The sequence below is a fragment of the Coenobita brevimanus genome, chromosome 113, assembly GCF_032717465.1.
Source record: "Coenobita brevimanus isolate Jiangsu-jjx chromosome 113, ASM3271746v2, whole genome shotgun sequence".
NCBI classification, from domain to species: domain Eukaryota; kingdom Metazoa; phylum Arthropoda; class Malacostraca; order Decapoda; family Coenobitidae; genus Coenobita; species Coenobita brevimanus.
In genome coordinates, this window is record NC_137066.1 from 13,385,854 (window position 1) to 13,397,976 (window position 12,123).

The window sequence follows — 12,123 nt, forward strand, 5'->3', positions numbered from 1 at the left end:
GCTGATCAGACCAAATGAGGGAGAATATCCCCTCAGTGCTGCGTCATCACTTATTCATTCACAATTTCTCTCCATTTATTTCTGTCATGCACAGCCACTCTTCCTTGCTCAACAGACATCCCTCTCGCATCCAGTGCTCTCTTCACACTGTCCATCCATCCTATTCGTGGTCTTCCTTTCAGCCTTACACCTCTCACATCAGATCTAGTTATCTTTTTCACCAATCGCTTATTATCCATTCTCCCTATATGCGCAAACCATCGCAACACCCTCTGCTCAACTCTACCAGCCATCTCCCGAACAACTACAGTTCTCCTTCGCACTTCATCATTTCGCACTCGATCCATACACGTCACTCCACACATACTCCTCAGACACCTCATCTCCATTACATTCAAACATTTCCTCTTTGCTACACCCATATTCCATGTTTCAGCCCCATATAACACAGTCGGTACCACAACACCCTCATGCAACCTTCTTTTTACATCCATTCTAAGTGAACGACATCTAAACACTTTTTTCATTCCTCCCAGCACCTTTCCTACTTCATTTATTCTAAACTTCACTTCTGCATCTATTCTTCCATCCACAGCAACATGTGACCCTAGATATTTAAAACACTCTAACTCCTCAAACAACTCGCCATTCAAAGCTATATTCATCCGCCTACCATCTACGAACCTCGTACACTTCATCACTTTACTCTTATTCTCATTTACTTTCAATTTCCTCCTTTCACACACCCTTCCAAACTCCTCTACCAACTGTCTCAATCTCTCCTCTGAATCAGTCACCAGTGCAGTATCATCTGCAAACAGCAGCTGCTTCAGATTCCACTCTCCACCATCAACATTCACCAGACTCAGACCTCCACCTAAAACTCTTGCATTCACCTCCCTTACAACACCATCCATATAAATATTAAACAACCAAGACGACATCACACATCCCTGTCGCAGACTCACTTTCACGGGAAACCAATCACTCACCCCATTTCCCACTCTTACACACGCTCTACCATTTACATAACTTTTCACCCTTTAGTAACCTACCATCAAGTCCATAATCTTAAAACAGTGCACAAAGCCTCCCTATCAATTCTATCATACGCTTTTTCTAAATCCATGAATGCCCAAAACACATCCTTGCCTTTCGCTAAATACTTTTCACACACTTGTCTCACAGCAAACACCTGATCCACGCATCCCCTCCCTCTCCTAAAGCCACACTGCTCTTCACCAGTCACTCCCTCTGTACCCTCTCTAACTCTCATAATTAACACTCTACCATAAACCTTACCTACAACACTCAACAGACTTATACCCCCTAAAGCTAGTACATTCATACTTATCACCCTTGCCTTTATACAATGGGACCACACAAGCACTTGCCCAGTCAATTGGCACCATACCTTTCACAAAGCATACATTCAACAATCTTACTAACCAGTCAACAATGGTCACTCCACCACCTTTCAGGCATTCCACAGCACACCCATCCATACCTGCAGCTTTCCCTGTTTTCATCTCCTTTACTGCCTTCTCCACTTCCTCCTTCGTGACCAAAGAATCATTCAACTCTCCCAACACATTTATTCCTTACACCCTTCCATCTGCCACAATCTCAGCCACCCTTTCCTCCTCTACATTTAACAATCTTTCAAAATACTCTGCGCATCTCTTCCTTACTGCATCCATCTCAATTAACATCCTTCGATCCTCTGCTTTTACTCGTTCTTCCTTCCCAGACTCTCCCTTTCGCACCCTTTTCACCTCCTTCCAAAACATTTTCTTATTCTGTTGAAAATTCTCTGTAAGCCGCCTGCCCCACCTCTCATCTGTTGCCACTTTAGCATCACGCACAGCCCTTCTCGCCCTATTCCTCTTTTCCTTATACCTTTCATGTGACATCTCATCCTTCCTCTGCAGCCACACTTCATATGCACGTCTCTTCTCAGCCACAGCCATACTTACTTCCTCGCACCACCATTCACTTCCTTTTCTTACACCACCACCCACACGTCTCACACCACACACCTCTTCTGCATGCCCCACCACAGCACTCTTAAACAACTGCCATTCCTCCTCCACACTGCCATTTTCCTGATCTTTCGCTGTGTTCCACTCATCTTTTAATTTCTCCTGATACTCTATCTTTTTCTCTCTCTTATCCAACTCACTCACTTTCAAAACCTCCCTGCCACACCTAACCCTCCTAGCTCTCACCCATCTCTTACCTACTCTTAACTTTCCCTCCACCAGGTAGTGGTCAGACATACCTCCACCCTCCCCTCTCAGAAATCTCACATCCAACAATCTTCCTATTACATTCCTAGACACAACCTCATAGTCCATCAAAGCTCTATCAACAACCCTTCCACCCTCCTGTCTCACCCATGTATACTTATAAATATCTTTCTTCTCAAACAGCGTATTTCCAATCACCATCTCTCGCTCAACACACATCGCTATCATTCGTTCCCATTTTAATTTCTTCCAGGCACACCATGCATACCAACTACACCTTCAACTGCTACATTTCCCACTCTAGCATTCAGATCACCCATCATTACCACATTCACATTCGCTCCAAAACTCTGCAGACACTCATCAACATCATTCCAGAAAGACTCCCTCTCTTCTTCATCCCTTTCACTACCAGGCCCATATGCACTCACAAACACCCACAACTCACGTTCAAATTTCGCTTTCACCCACATCAGTCTCGATGACGCCTCCTTCCATTCAATCACACACTGCTGTACTTCCGGACTCACTAACAAGGACACACCTTCTCTTGCCCTTCCTTTACCAACACCTAACAATCTTCCATTCACACTTCCAAACATAGACTCACCCTTCCCTTTCATCTTCGTTTCACTCAAAGCTAACACATCCAACTTTCTTCTCACAAACATTCTTCCAATCTCCTCCCTTTTAGCCTCAATTGTACTACAACCTCGCACATTCATAGACCCAATCTTTAGGGTACGGGGATAACTCCATCCCCCATCCCTTTCTCTGGCCTGTCTCTTTTTAGGAATTAAAAAACAGAGAAGGGGGTCCCTAGTCCCCTCACCCCGCCCCTTTTAGTCGCCTTTTACGACACGCAGGGAATACGGTGGCAGTATTCTTCCTAACACAACCTGGCCGCAGAGTAGTAGTACCACACCATAGTGCGGCCAGATTGTGTCCCCCCCGCCACAGGGGACTTAATATACGGGTTTTATAGGCTCCTGTGTAGAGTACAACTCTCATGTGTGGGAAGACTCCCCAGATACAGCTCTTCTCAATAGGGTGGAGTCAAAGGCTTTTCGTCTCATTAACTCTCCTCCTCTTACTGGCTCTCTTCAACCTCTGTCTCTTTGCCGAACTGTTGCATCTTTATCTCTGTTCTATCGCTACTTCAATAGTCACTGTTCCTTTGAACTGTCCGCTTGCATCCCTCCACCTCTACGACGGACGCGTAGCATCCGTCTAGCAGCAAACTCTCATCCCTTTTCTGTCCAACACTTTAATGCAAAAGTAAACCGTTACTCCAGTCCTTCATTTATACAACAGATCAACTCTGGAACTGTCTCCCTCTGTCTGTATTTCCCTGCTAGCTATGATCTCCGGACTTTCAAACGCAGTGTGTCCAGGCATCTCAAAATGATCGGATCTTGAATTTGGCTCTCTATTGTATTTTGTTTTTCTCTTGGAAGGAACAGTACTGCGGGCTCGTGGCCTTTGGTTCCTTCTTCCCAGCACAAAACACACACACACACACACACACACACACACACACACACACACACACACACACACACACACACACACACACACACACACACACACACACACATTGTGGTTGACATATCAGGGGTTCGTGGCAGACGTGGGGAAAGTAGGGTTTATGCCCCGGTGTTTTTATGTCATCCTAGAGGAACAGGACTGCAGTATAAAAGTGTGTGTGTGTGTGTGTGTGTGTGTGTGTGTGTGAAAGAGAGAGAGAGAGAGAGAGAGAGAGAGAGAGAGAGAGAGAAATGTTGAAAGTGATAGGAATTAAGATAAGAAAGTAGACAAGAAAAATACGGCAGCGTAAGAAAGATTTTAAGGGAGGGACAGAGAGTAGCACTGTGAGAGCAAGGCACAGACAAGCTGGCAGGAAGAGAGAGACAGTAAGAGGAAGCATGGGATGGTACTCGGGGCTGCAAACTGGAGGAAAGCTTGCTATTAGTAGACGGGTTAAGTGACTTTCGACTTCACATCATGATTCAAAGTTCCCCTTTGGTGTGGAAGTACCTTAGGTTCAAAAAAAAAAAAAAAAAAAAATATATATATATATATATATATATATATATATATATATATATATATATATATATATATATATATATATATATATATATATCCAGAGACACAAGTTAGATCTCGGTTCGTATCTGAAATGTAAGCTTTTATTTATTTATTTTTTGTTACAAAATGGCTGCCGACAGTACACCAGACCCCGAATACTTGCTTCTGTTATAATTATAATGACAAAACTGGTGTCAAAGTGTACATTTTGCTGGTCAAGGAATCCTGTTAAATTGGTTTCATGGTTAAAAAAAAAAAAAATAGTTTTCTCCATACTATGACAATTGGGGGGTAAAGTATGCAAATTTCATTATAATTTAACTGTCATCAGGGTGACTTTTCATACTGTCGTGTAAATACGAAGGCCTAGATGTCGCTTAATTATGAAATCATAGAAGCGACGTTTGTGATGTTTGAGATGCAATATTTCGTTGGGACTGTCTGCTTCTATGAAGTCCAGTATCATCACTTTGACATGACTATTGTTCCAAGGTACTTAGGTGTCGCTTGGATTAATACAGCTCTGCTTGCAAAGTGATTATCATAACACATACTTTTCCCTTTAAGAACTTTTTTTTTTTACTTTTTTGAATACTTGTTACCTATTATCTTATCTATCTCATGATGTTATAGGAAGTTTATTTCTCGTTTCAGATTAGTACTTAGAATTTCCTTCCAATATCAGCAACGCCAAAAGCACCACTGCCATCATGGACACTCGTGACTGGAGTTTATGCTTCATATTTATGTATGTTACAGAAAAGCAATGAAAACCTTTACATCCCTCTTCATCTGTAAAACTGAGAAACAATCCTGAAAAACTTTATACATGTTACAATGAAGTTTCAGATAACATCCAGGAGCTGAAGGAATTAGGTAATTTGCGTGATTTTATACAAGTGAATGACATTAGCGGTGGTGGTATTAGTGGTGGTGGCAATACTGGTGGTGCTCAGGATGTGGTGCTGCTGAGGATGCCGAATCCACTAATGTGGCTCAACAGCTGCAGGAATGCCATTGACAATCAAAATGGTGAGAGAGCAAGAATAAAACATGAGTTCGTGAGCCGTGTAAAAACACGACGCATGAACAGTGGTGCAAAGTCCACCACACAGACTTTAACCACACTCCTAACATCATCATGTGAACCAGTCAACATACCGTGTCTCTTCTGTGGTGGAGTGGGCAACAAATAAGAAACTGGGGAGGGCTGCCACCCCTGGCTTGCATAGAGAAGTGAAAGAATGTGCTCAGGTGGTGGGTGATCAGAATCTGTTGGCTGAACTAGCTGCTGATGACATGGTTGCTATTGATGCAGTTTGTCATCGTGCATGCCTGACTAGGGTCTATAGAAAAGCAGAAACTGTTGGATATAACATGGCTGAAAGAATGCAACGACTCAGGTCATCAAGGCACATGTCCTCAAAGAGTTGCTTGAATTAACTGAAAATTAGCATATCGTGACTCAGGAGAATCACTGGCAATGGCTGACCTGACAGTCTTCTATGACAAGCGTATTGCTATCCATGCCTCAAATGGAACGCCACTCCCCTTCGGGGGGATATTGAATGCCTGATTCCAAACATCAGACCAGAACGAATGAATCGTGGCCCCATGTTTTTGATGATGACCTGAGCAAAGCTGTTGTTGACGATAAAAACGACACAACTACTGATGTCTCCATCATCCTCAAAGTTGCCAAAATCCTCTGGCAAGAGTATCTCCCCATAAAACAGGCATACACAGCTTCCTTCTCAACCTCTTGTGAAACTGATTTAATTATTCCCATGCTGAGATCGTTCCTACACATGCTTCTTGATGGATCAAGTACTGATCAGCCACCTCCTGGACCTGAGAAGTCCCAGGCTGCAACATCCATTGGGCAGCAAATAATTTTAAGTCCGTAAGATACAGGTCCAAGAAAACTGGCAGTGTTCCTCGTCACATACAAGAGAGGGAAACACCAGCTTCACTATATCTGGCAATGAACCTACACCTTCAAACTGGCAGTGCATCTCTGGTGGAAGCCATCCTTACGCGAGGAATGTGTGTGTCACATGACCATTTGAAAACATTCAGCACAGACATAGTAGTTTCAGTGATTAATGGGGTGACAATAAAAAATCAATATTTGAATTTCTTTGAAGCCATTTGTTTAATACTGCTAGCGTGTGAGAGAATACCGAAGGTGAAATAGTAGGTCATATGGATAATACTTAGAGGTGCCCTTTATAGGGAACAACGATTTGTTCACCATCTGGCAGTTAATTGCAATTTTGGCCAAGTTAATGCTCATTAATGCTCACTTAAGTTCCTGAAGATGGCTGCAGTTCCCCTTCATTAAAAATGAGTATCAGTCCCTCGGGGGTGGGTGGGTTCATGGATTGCCAGTCCACTCATTGTTGCCTGCCTTTGCTCATTAGCCCTTCCTTTTATGTCCCAGGCTGCGACTGCCGGTGCTCTTCAACAACCTGAAGCAGATGCTGGTGCTGCTTCTCATTTTTGGTGATCTTCGTGTTGAAGGCCTATATCAAGACAATCCTCCTCTCCGCCATGTCATTGACGACTTAAAGTCCTCCAACATCCGCAACGCCAGGCTAGAATTCCTTGTCGCCAGGTCATGGCTCAGGTTCCTTGGATAAGAAACTGTCCTCGATTTTGAGCCATTCAAAGAAGAGCTTTGACTCTTGAGAGGCAAAGTCTGAGAGCTGTTTGGTGGAGATGGAAGAGGCCGCAGGTACAGCAGCACGCTTTGGTGGATTCTCTAATTCCTCAGAAGCCTTCTTTTCCAGGATTGCATGAGCAATCTTCTTCACCTTTGCATTGATGTCCGGATAAAAGAGGGCAAGATACATCAAGTGTTTGGTCAGGTGCCACAAGTGATGGCCAAATACATTGAGGCAGGCTGCTGAAATCTTGCCATCATGGTACTTTACCAGGTCTTGAAGGAATTACAAATAATTTGCAGGTGCAGAAAATGGAACAGGGGCCATGAACCATGCAGTAACATAACCAGGGTGAAGAAGGTGAAGGGCCTCAAGCCGGACATCTCACGAGCTGTCAGTTTGAACTGATTGGAAAAAAGTAGGATCTTCAGTGCATAAATAACCTGTGCCATCCACCAGGCTCGATGGAATGCTCCAGGTTGTCGGAACCGAAAGTTGGGTAATGTTCTATTGAGGCTCTTGATAACTAGTTCTAGTAATTCACAATAATCCTCAAGCAGCTGAAGTTTGGTCAGGTGAAGCTTCCAGCTAGCAATCAGGTTTCTTCGACTCATGCAAACTGGGTGGGAGGTCTTAGAGGGGGCTGCAGCAATTTTGATTAATATCCTGCCACTTTCCCCTGAAGCCAGAGAAGAGGTTGATCTCTGGTTTAGAAGAAGGTCCCATGTATTCCACACATCCTTTCATGATGACAAGCTCTAGGATGTGGTGACGACATGCGACATGCAGGAGACGACGGCCAAGTTTCTGCTCCAGGATGGTGCATGCCACAGACAAGTACCCAGTGTTTGATGCCGCAGTATCAGAACTCATCAACGACACCTTCTCTTACAGGTTCCACTCTTCAAGTGCTGCACTCAGTGCCAAAGTTGGCCTCACCAGTCTCAGATGTAAGCTCTGGGAAACTCAGAAGCTTCTCGGTGTCAACTCCAGTGACAGAAATGGCAAGTCTGTCAACATTTCCTCCTTCTTTGCACTCAGTGCCAAAGTTGGCCTCACCAGTCTCAGATGTAAGCTCTGGGAGACTCAGAAGCTTCTCAGTGTCAACTCCAGTGACAGAAATGGCAAGTCTGTCAACATTTCCTCCTTCTTTGTCTGGGAGAACTTTTCCACCCTGGTGCACAGCAAGCATTTTGCTGGGTTGGAAATTCTTTTTAATGCCCTCCTCTATCCCAGAACGGTGTGTTTCTCACGAATAAGGCATTATCTGAGCACGAGTTCCTGTGGATCATGACCGAAACTAGTGGCAGTAGCTGTAATGATCCACAGTGCTGAGCAGTGGCTGATCTCAGTGCGATTCAATGTACTTGCTAGTTCAAAGGTGTTGATTTGGGTAGTGGCACGTGTAAGTTTCGAGAGAGAAGCCACTGGTGAGGCTGTAGATGGCAGTGAGGAGCTCAGACTGCTATGTGTTTCAGACTCAGAAGACGAAGTTGATTCCAGCTCGACGGTTTCCAAAGCAAGATTGGCTTGGGACTGGTGCTGGGATTGGCTGATCTCAGGTTTGTCCTGATGCTTGACAGAACGAACCAAGTTTTTATCCACTCCTGCCATTGCTCCCTTTCTCCCTTTCTCACGTTGCACAACCAGGAATGCCCAATCTTCCTTGATGGCCAATAGCTCCATTGCTTGGGTGGGTCACATCAAAGAGGTCTTCCAGCTCCTCACGGAAATCATCCTCTCCCTTCTGCTGTGTGTCTGCAGAGCGAGTGCGGTCTTTCTGGAGCCCTTCCATGTCAAAAAAAGATCAACCACCTTTCGACCAATGCTTTTTTTCCTTGATGGTAGGAATCCGTGCTATCTGCCAAAGGGCAATGACCGATAACGCCACTTCCTTGGCTGAATCGTTCACCGTCTTCTTTTGTTCCTTGTGAACGTGGAAAAACAGGTGAAGACTGTCTCTATTTGAAGGGAGTCTCACACCCTTGACCTATGGCATGGGCTGGCCAACAAGCCAGATGTGACTTGCTGCATGTGTATGCCTAATCGTCACTGCACCTGAGATAAAAATATATGATAAGTTAATGTTCAGCTTTACTGTATGAGAGAATACTTTTTTTGTCACAATAATATCAAACTGAAATGAGCTAATGACAAGACTTTGTTTGTAATGAGAACAGCAATTTGGAAATGCCAACTGATACATTATGTTACAGGATGTACTCTGCTGCAAACAAATGGGCTTGAGGCACCTCTAAATGCTTACCAATTTTCATGAAGCATCAGCTACAGTGCACTCTCATAGTGTAGCAGTATTGGACAAAATGAATGGCCATTAAATTAATTTCAATTTGAAAATTTACTCCTATGCGCTATTGTCACCTCGTGCTCAATCACTGGGAGCAGATTGGTGTGGTGGTCCCACCTCAGGCAGTCAAGGGTGTCTTCACCACTGGTGGTTTTGATAGCACTGACCACAACCCATCATCGACAACAGCAACATCAGCCCTCTATGGAACATGCATCAGCATCAGCATTCAGCAGCACCTCCCTTCAGACAGCCAATAAACTGAGAATCTCACTGACATCCCAGATCCAGTTGAGATGGGGAAGAAGCATGAGAAATCCTTGTGGATGTAAAGGTTCATGCTCCTACAGTTGTGCAAACATCTCCCTACCAAATCTGTTTAACCCCTAAGGTACACAATTCCTCCCCCCTGTCTATCCCCCAGACCGCAATTGGGGATCGATTTTTCAACTTTCACGAAGCTAAATATTTGACTTTGTTATTTGAAGAGGTTGATTTTACACATCAGAAAATGTATATCTCATTTCCATTTATCAAATACTAAACCGCACAGTGACGCATCTACACTGTAAATAGTTAGCGCTCGCGTATGGGAAAAAATGGAGAACAACTGGAGAACTTTTCCCAAAACGTAATTTTCGCAAACATTTCACAGAAAATATTGAATGCATTATGATATAAATTCATAAAACATTTATTTGGTAGAAGGAATGTGCATAAGAAATAAAGTGAAGAAAATTAAAAAAACACGGAAAATCAATCTGCATCAAGAAAATATATATATGTATAGCCTCTTCTAAGCAAAAAAACATTTAAATGAATAAAAATAAAAAGATTTGAAGTGTAAGAGAGAGAGAGAGAGAGCTAAAGAAGCAATAAATAAATTGAATAATTCCCTCGCCTTGTCTTTCCCCTGCCACAATAATTTTCGCCAAGACTAATTTTGGTCTTTGACATTTGGAGAGCTTGATTTTACACACCAGAAAATGTTTATTTCATTCTCATGCATCAACTACTTAACGCACAGCCGCTCGCATATAGGAGAGAATGGAGAATAAGCAGAGAAATTTACAAAAAACGTAATGTTCGCAAACGTCTTACAGAAAGTATTGAATGCAATAAGATAAAGGCATAAAACACATTTATTTGGTACAAGGAATGCACAATAAAAAAAATAAAAAAATAAATAAAAGTGAAGACAGACAGACAGACAGACAGAGACAGAGACAAAGACAGAGACAGAGAATAAATACATGAATGGCACAAGCAGCGTCCTTTCAAATGACGAGATAAGGTAAGGCATAACATCAGTACGTCCCTCATCTCTCTCTCTCTCTCTCTCTCTCTCTCTCTCTCTCTCTCCATTGCCTCTCTCCTCTCTCTCTGAGAGAGAGCGAAAGAGAGAGAAAGGACAGGGAGCGGTTGAGCAGCTCACGTGACACAAGGAAGCATGATAAATGGATAAAACATAATTATTTTGTAGAAGGAATGTGCATAAGAAATAAATAAATAATGTGAAGAGAGAGAGAGAGAGAGAGAGAGAGAGGGACAGGGAGGGGATGAACAGCGCACATGACACAAGGAACGAGACGCAGTGGGGTATTGAGGTGGAGGAGGAGGGGTGTGAGGGTAGCTCTGTGGGGGTTAGTGGCTGAGCCAGAGTAGCCAAATGGGACTTAATACTCGAGTTTCGGCTCCTTACGTCCCATCCCAGGCATCCCTGTGGTGGGGAGTTTGACCGCCAGTTTTTTACAGAGCTTCCACGATCGACGTTCACAGCACTCTGCACACCAAACAGCGCCAATGTCGATCATCGTCCATAGCACCTTATGGATTAGCAATATATGAACAGTATAAACTATTAGTTTTCATCACTAAATCGTTGTTGGTGTGGAACTGCCTACTTCTGACTATTGATGGGAAATATCTGCCTCAAGTTTTTCTGTCAAGCATTATGTGTCTCAATGATACTGTAAGGTTATGAACTTGTTTTCACACTACTCAATACCTAGCATTTGCATCTATATAATAATACTGTACACAGATTGAAAAATTTAAGTTGTTATTTCAGTGTGTGGAACTTTGAAAGCATGCATTTTTGATGGCTCCAGGGACCTCAAATTATATCTACAAAACACGTATCACTATACAATGACTCTCTGATAGTCAGTTTCCAAGCTAAGAGTTGCCCATGTTTTAAGTGTGGCCAATATTCATAACATAAATTTTAACCAATTTTGCATATTTTACAATAATAGTTATGATAAACAGAAACCTGTTGTTTTTTTAGCTTTGAAAACCTATTTACTGGATTCCTTAACCCCCAGTTAGTACATTTTTTACACCAGTTTTGTCATTATAGCCATAACGGTACGAAAGATATGGGATCTGGTGTATTGTCAGTGGCCATTTTGAAAGAACGCATATATTTCAGATACGAAGCGAGATCTACCTTGTGTCTTTGGAGAAATTTTTCTTCTAAGGTCCTAAGGTACTTCCATACCAAAGGAGTCCTTTGCATCATGACGTCAACACCCTATTTTTTTGCACTTAACCCATCTCCTGTATTGGCAGCTCAGCATTTTCTATTTTCCACTAGTAAAAACATCATTGTAAACTGCTGCTCATGTATGATCGCCCAAAGAAATGATGACTCCCTGTAAAGTTTCGGACAAAACTCCCTGAATCTGGCAATTCTTTCTTTGATGTTTTCTATAACTTGCCTGCTCTCCAAGCTTAAATTATGATGTTGAAGAAATGAAAGACATTTGATCTTGTGAAAATATAATGTAAGGTTCATCTCCAGCAT